General features: G+C 44.4%; 1 protein-coding gene across 2 annotated transcripts in view; it reads left to right on the forward strand.

Moving 5' to 3' along the window:
* Positions 1–2103: 2103 nt before the first annotated feature.
* The window catches only part of LOC147454141 (uncharacterized), a 32894-nt gene continuing 20384 nt past the window's right edge, over positions 2104–14613 (forward strand). For both annotated transcript variants that reach the window (XM_086516168.1, XM_086516169.1), the window contains exon 1: positions 2104–2260. The gene's annotated coding sequence lies outside the window, so the exon portion shown is untranslated. The remainder of the gene's footprint in view (positions 2261–14613) is intronic.

Below are 14613 nucleotides of genomic sequence, written 5' to 3' on the forward strand. Positions count from 1 at the left end.
AAACATTGGTACATTTGTAGATGAAGAGAAAGTTAAACTTAATTATTCACTCTTCAAATGTGGCAATGTGTATACTTCATTTATACTATAGTTTAGCTTTGTCTCTAGCATGTAAAGTAAACTATATTGGATAGCAAGATTCTAGATATGTTTGTATATTTTGCCAACTTTTGAAGTGTGAGTATTCTCATACACAACAAGAAGTGACAAACTCCTACCCAATCTTTGAAGTGTGAGGAAGGAACCTCTACACAACACGAGTGGGATTCTAAACTCCCTATGGCTCTCTCTGGAGTGTGACCGATTGGTCTACACAACTAATAGACAAAGCTCTAATGTCCATCTATTCCAGGAGTGTGACTATGTCGACACAACCTCGGAATAGTCCTACGCACCTGCAAACTAATTATGTATGGTGAACATCTAGTACAACACGAATTAGCAAAAAAGAAAAAAAGAAAAAGAAAAATGAATTATACCTGCTTGCTTTGTCTCCTCTATCTCTGACAATCTACATTCGCTTCTTCCGATCGAAGAGGCTATATATTATACGGTTCTTTGATCGGAGAATTCTTTCGATTATAGGTTTTACACTGAAAATGAGATAAGCCTACTGGTTCTCTTCTTATTATATTCATTTATCTCACAGATTCCCTTCTTACATCTCAAGGGAATCTTATTACCCTTACCTAGTAAAATGAATAAGATGGGAGAACTCAAACTCACTCAAGCAGAAGTTTCCGACCCTATGAGCTCTCGTCTAACCACTAGAGCCGCAGGCCTCGCTTCATCCCATTGCATAAAAAAAAAAGTTTACGCTCGTAGCCTCCTCGCCCACCCTTCCGCTTCGCACGCCACCTTGCCTTCAACTCCAAGAGATGACGCCCTGGACAGGAAACTCCTCAAGCACTCTCTCTCTCTCTCTCTCTCTCTCTCTCTCTCTCTCTCTGTGTGCGCCTGCAATCGAGACTTCCTCAAAGTTTGAGGAGAATTTGTCTTGATTCTCCTCTTCTTTTGTTTATCAAAAATCGTAGCACCTACTCAAAATAATACATATAATTTTCATTATACGGTTGTACAAATGCAACCCAGTTTTTGATATGTTTATATGGTCTGCAATGTTCAATTGTGCCACTTCTTTTAGACAAGCATTGTGAAAGAAGACAATGATATGGAAACTTGATTGTATTATCGTGTGTCAATTTAAAAGGTGTGACAAAAGATGGCTAGGATTGCTCATTGTCAAAAGAATTATTTGCTTTAGAAACCACTATTGTTATGAATATTCACAAGTCATGCTCACACCACAAAGACAAAATTTTGCATGCACAAAATACTCAGGGCTTATACCTTCTCATGATTGGACATGCTCTTTGTATTATAGATCACACAATCTTTACTCAAAAGAGAAGATCACCATGTCCTTATAATGAATCCACACAACCAATTGCCTCCCCCCCGGCCCCCAATTGTTGAAAATGCTCCGTAAAACGGTTTCTTGTTGACACATCTTGCAAGTGTTAAGTAGGTGATACCAATGTTTAGAAATGCAAATTGAAGCAAATTAGGGAAGATTCTTGTTTCATTTTGCATTTTCAAAATGAAATGCCGGTTATCTCTCTCAAAATGCAATGCGAATTCTGTGTGTGTGTGTGTGTGTGCCATGCAAATTGAGTCTGCGGCGCTGTGTTGCTTCACAAGCCGCGAATGGGAAGGCTTGTGAGAGGAAACCATGGCATGTGTGAGGGAAGGCTTGCCTGAGAGGGGAATCACGACCTACGTTAGGGAAAGCCTGCATGGAGAGAATTCTTTGCTTGTGACGGCTAGAGAGGGAAAGAGAGTGTGGAGCAAGGGGCGTTGTCCTGAGGAGGGCTTGTATTTGTTAGGGCAAGGGTAGTAGTAGGAGGAGGGCAGTGCAATACGGCATGACTCAAGGAGCTAGGACAGTTAGACGGAGCACACCGAAGATCAGAGGGCGCATATATGAAGTAAGGGAGTCGGGGAGGAGAATATTCCATAGTATTGGAGTGAAATTTGTTAAGAGTGGACTTCGATATAGTGACTCCGAGTCCTTTCCTAAATTATTTTATCGCGATTGTCCAATAGGCTAGCCGCTAGCCCACAATGCTCCTACAAACATGGAACATACATCCGAAGTATTATAATTTTCTACTGTCTACCTACACGCACGGGCAACGTTACATTGTGCAACTGGAGTAGACGAAGCAATTTGCAGGGGTTCTCCATGCAGGGCTTTGAGGTACGTTTACTCAATGCACGCAGAGAGGTCCACATGGATTGTACGGGCATGAGGAAGATTTCGCGCGCGCGCGCACACACACACACACACACACAGAGAGAGAGAGAGAGAGAGAGAGAGAGAGAGAGAGAGAGAGGTCTGCTCGATTGTTCGTTCGGAAGGCATTTTAACAGAGCAAACAGAAGCACTCCGCATGCTCTCATACATGCATCGAGTGCTCAACAAAATGGTAAAGGAGTTCATTTTTATAAAAACAGATATTTTTAAAGCTCATTCAGCTTGCCATCATAACATGAGCATGACAAGTGCTCATTTTGCAGCCCATCGGCTTGCAGCTGACAAGAAGACACCTGGGTGACCTGAAAACCTGTAATGAGATAGTGCAACACCTCTCTCACCCTGTCACAAATTCTCTCACAACTCACCTACTCATGCACAAAAGTGGAGCCAATACTAGGGACTAGCTACATAGGGGCAGGCTCTCACAAAAGAAGGCCTCTCTTTCTCTGTCCTCCCACGGTGTCCTACCTAGGGACCCCTCAGAGGGTCACCTGCAACAAGGAAGGTGGAAGAGGGAAGATTGCACGTGGTGAGGTGGATGAGGGAGATTGTACATGTTAGAGGAGAAGGAGAGAAAAAATATGCCAAAATGCGGGCTATCCCACCATGTAGCTATTGATGTAGGGGAGGGGGTGAAGCACATGAACCGGAAGGTGGGGCTATATTCCAGCACTCCATTTTGATCTTTGTCTTGATGGAACTTGGGAGATCCCTCTCCCTAAAATTGAGTCTTGAGAGTCTAAGCTCTCAACTGTGGAGACACATAGCCCGATCTTCCAAATTGTGGGCTAGACTATACGGATGTTGACGTGGCAGTATATGGATTGGGCTGATTTCTCTTAGCCCTTACATTGTGAGTTCTTTGACCCATATCAACATCTTGCATAAGGCAAAAGGCCTTCAAGGGGAAGCCATGTAGCTAGGGAGTCATCGAGAGAGAAATAGAGAGTATCTCTCGAGATTCTTCTCCTTAAGATCTCACTTGTACAAGTGGGTACCCCTTACTCATTGCTCCTCTTAGAAAAGTAAATAAGAGGATATTCTTGTCAAGTTTTTCTGCGATTAATGTTTTTCATGGAAAATTGAGTAGCCTCACCTCGAATAGAGCCCAAACATGTGTACCTCTCATTGAGTTTGCAAGCAATATAATTGTAACAAGAATTCGGATGGTATTTCTCATTTCGTTTTGTCGAGCAAAAGGTAATCGAAATGTAGGGTAGAAGAGTCATAGAGACGATGAACTGCGCAATATGCAGAGGAAGTTGCTTCACAAACGACACAGGAGAGGTGCTTCACTCCACCTCACCTTGTAATACCAAGCAGTGCTCAAAATCTTGTAGTATAACTACAGATTAAAGGCTTAGAAGTTCATCGTCTCTATACTGGCTCTTCTACCCTACATTTCGATTACTTTTTGCTCGACAAAACGAAATGAGAAATACCATCCGAATTCTCGTTACAATTATGTTGCTTGCAAACTCAATGAGAGGTACACATGTTCGGGCTCTATTCGAGGTGAGGCTACTCGATTTTCCATGAAATCTTACCCAAAAAACATTGATCGCGAAAAAGCTTGACAAGAATATCCTCTTATTTGGGCAGGCACCGCAGCTGACCGGCAAGCACCCTCAGGCTCCCTAGCGTTTTCTCAGCAGTTCAAACCAACGTTTTTAGATCAGACCAGTCAGCGTTTTTAGATCATATCAACCAGCGTTTTCAAATCAGCAAGCCAACGTGTGTGTTTAGGTTCCAGCCATAGCCCCGTTTTCGGCACAGAACCGTTGTCGACTTCATTGTCTTCGACACAGAATCGTCGTCGACTTCATCGTCTTCGACATACACCTCGTCGTCGACCTCCTCGTCGTCGACATAGAACCCACAGTTTCCGTTCGTCGACTTCACCGTCTTCGACACAGTATTGTCGTCGACTTCATCGTCGTCGACAAAGACAACTTAGTACCTCGTCGTCGACTTCATCTCCGTCGACATAGACCTCGTCGTCGACCTCCCCGTCTTCGACATAGAACCCGCAATACCCGTCGTCGACATTAGTGTCGTTGGCATAGAACCTCTCAGTTTCCCAGCACCAGTAGTATGAATTCAGTACCCAACTTCAGTATCGTCAGTACCCCTTAGCATCAACATCTCAACATTTAGTCATTGTATAAGCATTGTGCAATAATAAAGAAAGTACTTGCTTTGGCAACAGAGCAAAGGGGACCTTGAAGGTTGGGACCCGACATCCCTGTGTCGTCTCGTTTCTCTCTCTTTCTTTCAGTTCAGTTCAGTTCTTTCAAGTGAAGTGAAGTGTCCCTTGTGTTTGTGTGCGGGGTACTAGATCCGACAAATCCTTATTCTCTTCCGCTACACCTGACAACAAATTTCAATTGTGTCAATTCCTTATCATCATGAGCTCGATGACATGAAGGAACAATATGCTATTGATGAAGATTTTGCAAGGATCTTTGAACACTTGCAAGATGGGCAACGCCATAAGCACTACTCCTCAAGGATGGTTTTATGATGATGCATGGTAGACTATGTGTCACTAGGCCATTGTGACATAAAGTTATGTAGAAAGCCATGTCCCACTGTATGTAGGGCATCGTGGTATAGAAGCAACAATGAAAGCGGTTGAGACATTCTTTGGATGCCTTTGTGCGAGCATGCGTGATTTGCCAAAAGGTCAAGTTTGACAGGCAAAAGGCACCAGGGTTATTACAACCACTGCCTATTCCAGATAAGCCATGGAAAAGCAGTGCTATGGATTTTATCTTTGATCTTCCAAGAATGCGAACAGGGAATGATGGTATATGGACCATTATTTGCAGGTTTAGCAAGCAGACCCATTTTATTCCTGAGATAAAAGCTGATCAGATGGCACGGTTGTTTATGTACAATGTTTTAAAGTACCATGGTATGCCACAATCTATTGTTAGTGATTGTGATCCTCGTATGACGAGCCTGTTTTGGAGAGGCTTGTTTGAAAACATAGGCACCACGCTCAAGTTTTTATTCTCATTTCATCCACAAACTGATGGGCAATCCGAGGAGGCTAATTCTAATGTCTTGGATCTGCTAAAGTGTTATGTCTCAGATAATAAGGGCAAGTGGGAACAATATCTACCCATGCTTGAGTATGCTACGGTGCATTCGTTAACATGCAAGGCACCTTTTGAGTGTGCCAGAAGATATGCCAGATGAGGATCAACTAGAAGTTGAGGAACTTGATGAGATCTTGGTACCTGAGCAGTTTTGGCACATAAGGAAAGAAAAGTTAAGAGACAGGTTGCAAGACGCTATTTGGTGAAGTTCATGAACTATCCACCTATGGATGTAAAGTGGATGGAAGAGTGTGAACTGGTAGAGTCACCAAATGTATTGCAACTTTATCTTGAGGCCTTTGGGTTACAGCCTACGTATGCCCCAACTCAACGTGCTCAAAGGAGGGGTAATGATAAAGCTAGCACATCAAATGTACATACGGATTCAGTGCAATAGAAGTGGACACTGCTCTATAAATGCTAAAGGTATTATGCTCACTTCTATCGTAGGCGAGATGACAAAAGTATGGTCTCATTAAGTCATTTGTATCTATGTTTCATGACCTTTCCTGCGGATACATGTGATGATGAAAAGGGTGCTAATCACACTAAATCATCTATGGCATGTATATTTGGCATGCAATTGAGGACGTTTGCGATTTCAAGAGGGGGGTATGTCACGAGGTCGTGGCAACCACTAACCTTAGTTGCTGGTTTAATTTTTATTTAATTTTTGGGACCCTCTTTTTGAAGTCACAAATGGTTGGACATTGTGTGGCCAGTGTGAAACGGTCGACGGTCGAGAGTTTCACCCGCGGTCGAGAAGGGTAGGTCACCACAAGATGGTCGGGCCAGTCAGCACTGGAATCCGAGTAGTAAAAGGGTGTCTAGGCTTACTTAAAAGTCATTTAGGCCCCTCGCTACACTTATAAGTCGGTGGATACTAGGAAATTAACTCAAAGAGGCAAACTGGACACATGGCGGCTCCAGATGAATTTGCCACTCTTGCATGAAGAGGGGGTGCCCAAACTGAGAGAAGAGGCTGATTTTGCAAATAAGAAAACTACCGTGTGTGAGTAGTGGGTGCAGGTAATCATAGCTTTAATGGAAAGCTTGCCTTCTCCCTTGTCTAATGTAGGGTGATGATTCCACTCTCTTGCATCTCTCTCCCCCTTTGAATACAAAAACGTGATGCCTTGCTCGAGGGCTTTTCATTTGTATGTACAGTTGTGTGGGTTCATGCGCGATTGCCGAGGCAAGAGCCTCTTGCAAAAGTACTGGATTAGCTAGTTGCTAATCCTCGCAGGTACAGGTGAATTCGAAGAGATTTCACGCGAGAAATCTAGTCCGATTCAAAGGGCAAGTAGCCCTACAGGTGCGGGAGCTCGAGGGCTTGCTACGGATGCGACCGGCACGCGAAACGTGTTAAGACTTACACCACTCTGCTGCTTCACAAATCTAGGGCATACATGTACGGCTAGTATGTCTCCGGGCTGGCCGCCCATAGTCTAGGTTGCTCTTGGTCTGGCTGTCCGAGTCTGGGGCCGGCCGCCCTCTTTGTAGGGGCGCCCTCATATATTTCCATATATCATTTTTCTGTTGGGTCGCGGGGATTTTTATTAGGCCTTGCCCTACCTCCCCTCGGGGCACCTATTTATAGGGCGAGGGGGGTAACCACTTCCACACATCTCATCTCATAGAGATCATCTGATCATTGTACGGGTCTTCTGCTCATGGTAGTCAAGGGGGGCTGATCGCCCTCTCTTCACCATATCCAGCATCTCTCTCTCTCTCTCTCTCTCTCTCTCTCTCTCTCTCTTCCGCACTCGTGCACTCACATGGTATCAGTAGCTTCAGGCTCTCGGTGATCCAAGGCGCATCTCCGCATCAGGTTCTTCCTCCCAAGGGATCACATCAGCCAGCGTTTTTTGCAGATCTAGCGTTTTTGCATGCTGTTGGCGTTTTTGCTCTGCAAGCCCAGATTTGCATCTCCCATTGCAAGCGCCACCCTCCTGGCAACAAATTGCACCCAGATCGGCACCGAATCTGCCTAGCGTTTTTTAGGCCAGATCTGCGTTTTTGGACCTTGCTGCGATTTTTGATTGCTGCTGCGTTTTCAGCACAGGACAGGTTTGGGGCGCTGGGCCTAACCCACAGATCTTGCATCCTACCCGGCTTGGCATCCGGTGCTTTGCTAGCAACAATCCTCTTCGTTTCCATCAGATTTTAGCCATTATACCTTGCTGTTTTTTCTCTGTTTTCAGCCCATCACCTCACAATTGCGTTTTTGGGTGGACAACAGCCACATGGTTTGTGTTTTTCACAAAGGATAAAGTTACCACCTGCTAGGACACCATCCGGTGGTGGTCAATGGGGTCTCTAAGTGACTACTGCAATACACGATATCTTCGACATCGGCTTGATCATCTACGGGCGTACGATCCTTGGGAGATCCATTCATTCCAGCCATCATTCGGTGGTTTCGTAGTCTAGAGGGGGTGGTGACTTGTGGTTTGCTATATGCACTCATCAAAGGAGCTCACACGAGATATGGCCATGCTCATGGCATATGGGATTCTGACATTCCCAGAGAAGACACCACCATCTTGGGTGGATAGACACTTACCACTTGACCTCGACACTATTGGGTTAAAGGCCTAAATAACCCCTTTTTGTACATTTTTATGCTTTGACACATTTTTTAAAGGTCACTTATAATAAAAGTGAGAAAACCCAAAACTCACTTATTGAGTTTTCCCCAAAAACGTGAGCTCTCTCTCTCTCTCTCCCTCTTCTTCTGCTAGCGCTTCCTCTCCTGCCGCTCTTCGCCTTCCCTCTCTGCACACACACTGCACTTCCTCGCGTGCTTTCACTTGCACACACCGCCGCGCGCTCATCAATTGGTATCAGAGCCCGATTAGGGTTTGCCCACAAACCTGCAAACGCTGAATTTCAGCCAAGAAGGTCAACTTTCTCGCGAGATTTTGCAATTTCGTCGCCAAAGGACTCGTCCCCGGACACTAGAGAGCTCTCGGCAACCCAAATTGACCTAAAACAGGCTGAAATTAGGTCAAAAACAGGAAATTACAGGTTATGACAGCGAAAATGCAGGTTTTGCAAATGATGTATTAAGGTGTGGGAATACTTTTGCTAAGTCCCCGCTACCCGAAAACCCTGAAATTGCTGAAAAATAAGCCCTAAAATAGGTGTTTTAAGCAGATTTCAGATTTTTCATGGTGCGATTACATTGGGGAAAGTGCAAATTGATGCAATCTACGCACATTTGATAAATTTTGTCGATGTATGACCATTTGTGGCTCAATTTCATGCAATTTTGATGCTACAAATTGGGGCTTTTGTGCTTACATGCTTCTAAAGGCTGTGTATTAGCCTTATGTATGTCTTCTGAGGCTAAAAACAACTAAATTTGTTGTTTTGGAGCACAAATTCGCTCGCTGAAATTTCCTATGCGTAAATTTCAGAAATTGAATTTTGTGCCCAAATCGACCTATTAAGCCCCAAATTGCTCTTGTGACCATTTGGAGTTGTAGTGCACATCTCTGTGAGGCTATACTCCGATTTTTGTGCATTTTGCCCAAAAATTCAGCGTATTATCCCTCTTATTTCGTGCAACTATGGCCTCATCTTCTCCGGATGTGAAGAACCTCTTCGAGATTAGGAGGTTCGATGCTACAGATTTTGATCTTTGGAAAGACAGGATTCAAGGAATCCTATTTCTTAAGGATTGCAAAGGGGCACTTGAACAGGTGAAGCCACATAATATGACGGATGAAGCATGGGTTAGTATGAACAGGAAGGCCATTACATACATTAAAATGGCCATGACAGATGAGACCGTCATTGATGTAAAAGGTCTCACGACTGCTTTTGATGTGTGGGAGAAGTTAAAGGGAATGTATGAAAATACAACGCCTGTCAACCAGGTGCACTTGATGCGAAAGCTTGTTGGCATGCAACTAGATGAGTCCAAGAGCGCGGCAGAGCACTTGTCATTGTTCGCAGGTACTTTGTCGCAGTTACAGGATTCTGGCTTGCCCCCTTTTGATGATAAGCTAAAAGCTATCTTCTTGCTTATGACCTTACCTGAGTCATGGGAAACTTTGGTGGTTTCGTTGTCTAATAACCCCAATTTGACCTTTGATGGTGTTAGGGGTTCTATTTTGAATGAAGAAATCAGGAGGAAAGTAAGTGGAGAGGGATACAGCTCTGCCAACATGGTTAGAGGCAGGACAGAAAAGAAGAATGCTTATGCACAAAGGAGTAAGAGTAAGAGTAAAGAAAGGGGAAATGCAAGCAAAGTCAAGGGTGATGTGACTTGCTATCAATGTGGCAGGAAGGGTCACAAGAAACCCGATTGTAGGTACTATAAAGCTGAGTTAGAAAGGAAAAAGAATGGTGGAGACAAAAAGAAAGAGAAGAAAGAAGTCAAGGCAGATGCACAGGATAGCTCAAAGGACAAAGAGAAGGCCAATGTGGCTTCTAGTGTCGTGATTGAGGAGCTGTCAGATGTAGAGGACATCTTGTGTGCCACTTTGTTAGATGATGATGCTTATGACTTTGATGCCTCTCTAAATGTTCATTCACAGGACATGCAAATCACCAAGAGTGATCTTATTGATGCTTTGTTGACTGTCAATGATGCATTGTCCCAGACTTGGATTGTTGATTCCGGTGCTTCATTTCATGTGACTCCTATCAAGGAGTGTTTCTCTACTTTTGATGCAGGCAAGCGTGGCCATGTATACCTTGGAAACAATCATGTATGTTCCATTGAGGGGTATTGGCATTGTGCATCTCTCCATAGATGGCACAAATGAGCTTGTCTTGCATGATGTTCGATATGTGCCGGGAATCAAGAAGAGTCTGCTGTCTGCGTTAGATGGATATGCATGGTTACAGCATCTTGTTTGAGAGAGGGTCATGGAAAATGACTAAAGGCTCAATGCTGATTGTAAAGGGCACAAAGAAAGGGACACTTTACTGCATGCATGGAAAGGCCGTGTTGGGTAAGTTTATTGCATTGGCTGAAATTAACTCTCACATGGAATTGTGGCACAAGAGGCTTGGCCATATGAGCCAAAAGGGCCTTTCTAAGCTTTGTACTTTGAACAAGCTTGATGCTAAAGGCACAAAGCTTGATTTTTGTAATGAATGCCAATATGGCAAGCAAGTAAAGCGTTCTTATTACTCTGGTGTCTCTCGTAAATCTTGTGTGCTTGATCTTGTACATTTTGATATATGTAGCATGCCTACTAAGTCTATGGGTGGTGCATGTTATTTTGTCTCCTTTGTTGATGATCATTCTAGAAAAATTTGGGTTTATTTGCTTAAGTCTAAGGATGAAGCCTTTGCTGCGTTTAAGAGATTTCATACATTTGTCACCACCCAAACAGGTAGAAAGCTAAAATGCTTGCGTACAGACAATGGGGGGGAGTACACAAGTGTTGAATTTAACAAGTTTTGTCAAAATTTGGGCATTAAGAGGGAGCTTACTGTGCCATACAGCCCCTCTTCTAATGGTGTGGCTGAAAGATTCAATAGGACACTTTGTGAGAGGGTGAGATGCATGCTGTCCACAGCTAATCTCTCTCATGGATTTTGGGGAGGAGCTTTGAAAACTGCAGTGCATATATGCAATCGATCCCCTCACATGTCTTTGAAAGGTGACATCCCTGAAGAGGTTTGGTCTGGCAAGCCTGCTTCATATGATCACTTACGCATTTTTGGTTGCGAAGCTTTTGTGCATGTAAGACTAGAGTTGAGGAGTAAACTAGATGCGAAGTCCATTAAAGGTCTCTTCATGGGATATGGTGAAGAAGGCAAAATGGGTTACAGGATTTGGTTACCTCAGCTCAAAAGGGTTGTGCGCAGTCGGGATGTTGTTTTTAATGAGGCAAGGCTGCTTCAAAACAATTGTGCCTCAAAGCAAGACCATAAAAGGGTGAAATTTCAGCATGACCAGCCACCTGTTAGGCCTATTTTTGACCCTCAGGATGCACCACAAATGGCTGAAAATGTAGATGATCCAGTGGTGTTTGAGCCAGATGATGTTGGACAGCAAATTGAGGCTCCTGAAGGGCATTTGCAGCCAAGAAACAATTCTGAAAATGATGTACAGCAGCCCATTGTTGATGATTTTGTCGTGCCACCTGATGTAAACCCATTGCCTGATAATGTGGATCATTGGGTGAGGCGGTCTACTCGTCAAAGACAGCCTGTGAGTCGATATGACCCCGATATGTTCAAACCAAGGGCATAGACTTTCAGGAAGTGTTCTCTCCTGTTGTGAAGATGACCACTTTGCGTGTATTGTTTGCCATTGTGGCTGCTCTTGATTTGGAAATGGACCAAATGGATGTACGTACCGCTTTCTTGCATGGTGATGTGGAAGAAGAGCTTTACATGAAGCAACCCGAGGGTTTTGTCATCCCTGGCAAGGAACATTTGGTATGTATGCTCAATAGAAGCTTGTATGGGCTGAAACAATCATGTAGACAGTGGTACAAGAAGTTTGATCGCTTCATGCTTAAACATGGTTACAAAAGAAGCCATGCAGACCATTGTTTGTATACCAAACGTGATGAGGATGGCAGCCCTATCATTCTTGTGCTCTATGTAGACGATATGTTGATAGCTGCAAAGAAAAGAAGCACTGTTGATGCTCTTAAAGGGCAGCTGAAATCTGCGTTTTCAATGAAAGACCTTGGGGCAGTTGAACATATACTTGGAGTGCGTGTTACACGGCAAAGAGACAAGCGCCTATTGTATTTGTCGTAAGAAAAGTACATTGAAAAGGTGCTGGACAGATTTAACATGGCTGAAGCAAAGCCTCTTGGTGTGCCACTACAGCCATATGTCAAGATCTCCAAGGATGATTGTCCCAGTCAAAGGAAGAAGCCAATGACATGCAAAGTGTGCCTGATGCTTCAGGTTGTGGTTCACTTATGTATGCTATGGTTGCTACTAGGCCTGACATAGCCCATGCAATGGAGTTGTGAGCCGGTTTATGGCTAATCTAGGCAGGTTGCATTGGGATGCAGTGAAGTCCATTATGAGATACTTGAAAGGGACTAAAAACAAATGCCTCTGCTATGGTAAAGGACCAATGGAATTGAAAGGATTTTGTGACTCTGACATGGCTGGTGATGTGGATACACGGAAATCCACAAGTGGCTATGTATTTACTCTTGCGGGAGGTGCTGTTTCATGGTGTTCTAGATTGCAAAGATTTGTTGCATTGTCTACGACGGAGGGTGAATATATTTCAGCCACTGAAGCTTCCAAAGAAGCTATTTGGTTAGCACGCCTATGTAGTGAGTTTTGTTTGCCTGCCAAGGCACCTATGCTTGGTTGTGATAGCCAGAGTGCCATATGTCTGGCAAAGAACGCCATGTTTCATGCACGCACAAAGCATATTGATGTGCGGTATCACTTCATACGAGAAGTGCTTGAGGATGGCCTTATTACATTGGTTAAGGTCCATACATCACAAAATCCAGCCGATGCTCTTACTAAGTGCTTACCCAAAGCACAACATCATCTATGCATAGAGATGGTGGGAGTCACGTAGCTTAAAGGCGCCATTTATGCCTTTAAGTGTGAGGTTGTTGGGTTAAAGGCCTAAATAACCCCTTTTTGTACATTTTTATACTTTTGAACTTGGACACATTTTTTAAAGGTCACTTATAATAAAAGTGGGAAACCCAAAACTCACTTATTGAGTTTTCTCCAAAAACGTGAGCTCTCTCTCTCTCCCTCTTCTTCTGCTAGCGCTTCCTCTCCTGCTGCTCTTCGCCTCCCCTCTCTGCACACACACTGCACTTCCTCGCGTGCTCTTTCACTTGCACACACCGCCGGGCGCTCATCAGACACATCAGATCACTTGCTTACATAGGAGCATCTACATGGACTTAGGAGAGGATCTTGGATCTCTTCTTGGACAGGTTCATTGCTTGGATCTACAGACTGGAGCGGGACTTTAGTGCTTTGGACTCTCTTGGAGAGTTACCCGCGAGATGCGGGAGGTCAGCCATCATTACGTGACTACATCCGGAGTCACCCGGAGCTTGGCTTGGATGGTAGTACAGTTGCTCTTCTACACTCCTCATCATTTGGATTTCTACCTTCAGAGTTGCTTACAATCACCCTCTGTAACCTTCCAGCAGACTTATCCCCCGACCTGGGCAGTAGGCCACTCCCAACTCATTTACATTGAGTCACACCGAGATGTGGTTTGGTGGCGTTGTTGGCGTGGATTCTGTTTTGGTTGACACCGGAGGATTGGAGGCAGGAGATACAAGCAAGATGGTGCAGACAGATTAGTCTGGCCTTTCCTCTTCTCAAAGGATCTTCACAGCGCAGACTTCTCAATCTGGCTTCCCTTCTTCATACAGGATGATTACGATGCAAACAGCTTGGTCTGACCACACCTCTTCTCAGAGGCCCTTCATAGCGCAGACTGTTGAGTCTGGCTTTCCTTGATTCGGAGGTGGTATGTGCGGTCTCCCGATGACTGTTGCAGCTTACGGTAGCTTCTACATTGCAGACTGTTTAGTCTGGCTCTCCTTGATTCAGAGGAGTTTACGGCGCAGATTGCTACATTTGGCCTTCTTGGAGTTTTACACAGTTTAGCCACTTTGTCACGTGACACATCCAAACGTATGTGTCCGTGGACAAGCTACAGCATGATCAGGGTTCAGTCAGTCCAGTCGAGTCTAGATTAGCAGTGATCTGGCACTTTTGTGAGTCTATTCGTAGACTGTGCATGCCCAGTCACTTAGCATAGATGCATATCCTTTGGTTGCACACAGCATGATCATCAACATTTCCATCAGATTCCATCAGAGTCAGTTTGGGAAATTTTCAAGTGACTTTATCCTATTTTTCCCTATTTTTGACATTTTTCACTTATTTATTAAGTGACTTTTGTTGGGTACTCAGTAGGGCAAATTGGGTAAGTTAATATATAAGCAGACCCAAGTTAGCACAATAGGGCAGATGAGCCAAGAGCACAACAGGCTTCCCCAAGCAGCAGGTGCTCCCTCCCTCTCTCAACAAGACCTCCCCAAGTCATCCCTTGGTGAGCCATCCCCAGCATTTAGCATCGCCATCCACTGCCCCCCTTTGGCGTTTTCTTCCATAGCAAACCCTCGCCAGCAAAGTCAGCATCGTGGCGTTTTTCCCCCCTACAGCCACTTCAGCCAATAGCGTTTTTGGACTCAGCCACTT

This window comes from Adiantum capillus-veneris, chromosome 7 (assembly GCF_014529385.1).
Source record: "Adiantum capillus-veneris isolate H3 chromosome 7, ASM1452938v2, whole genome shotgun sequence".
NCBI lineage: Eukaryota > Viridiplantae > Streptophyta > Polypodiopsida > Polypodiales > Pteridaceae > Adiantum > Adiantum capillus-veneris.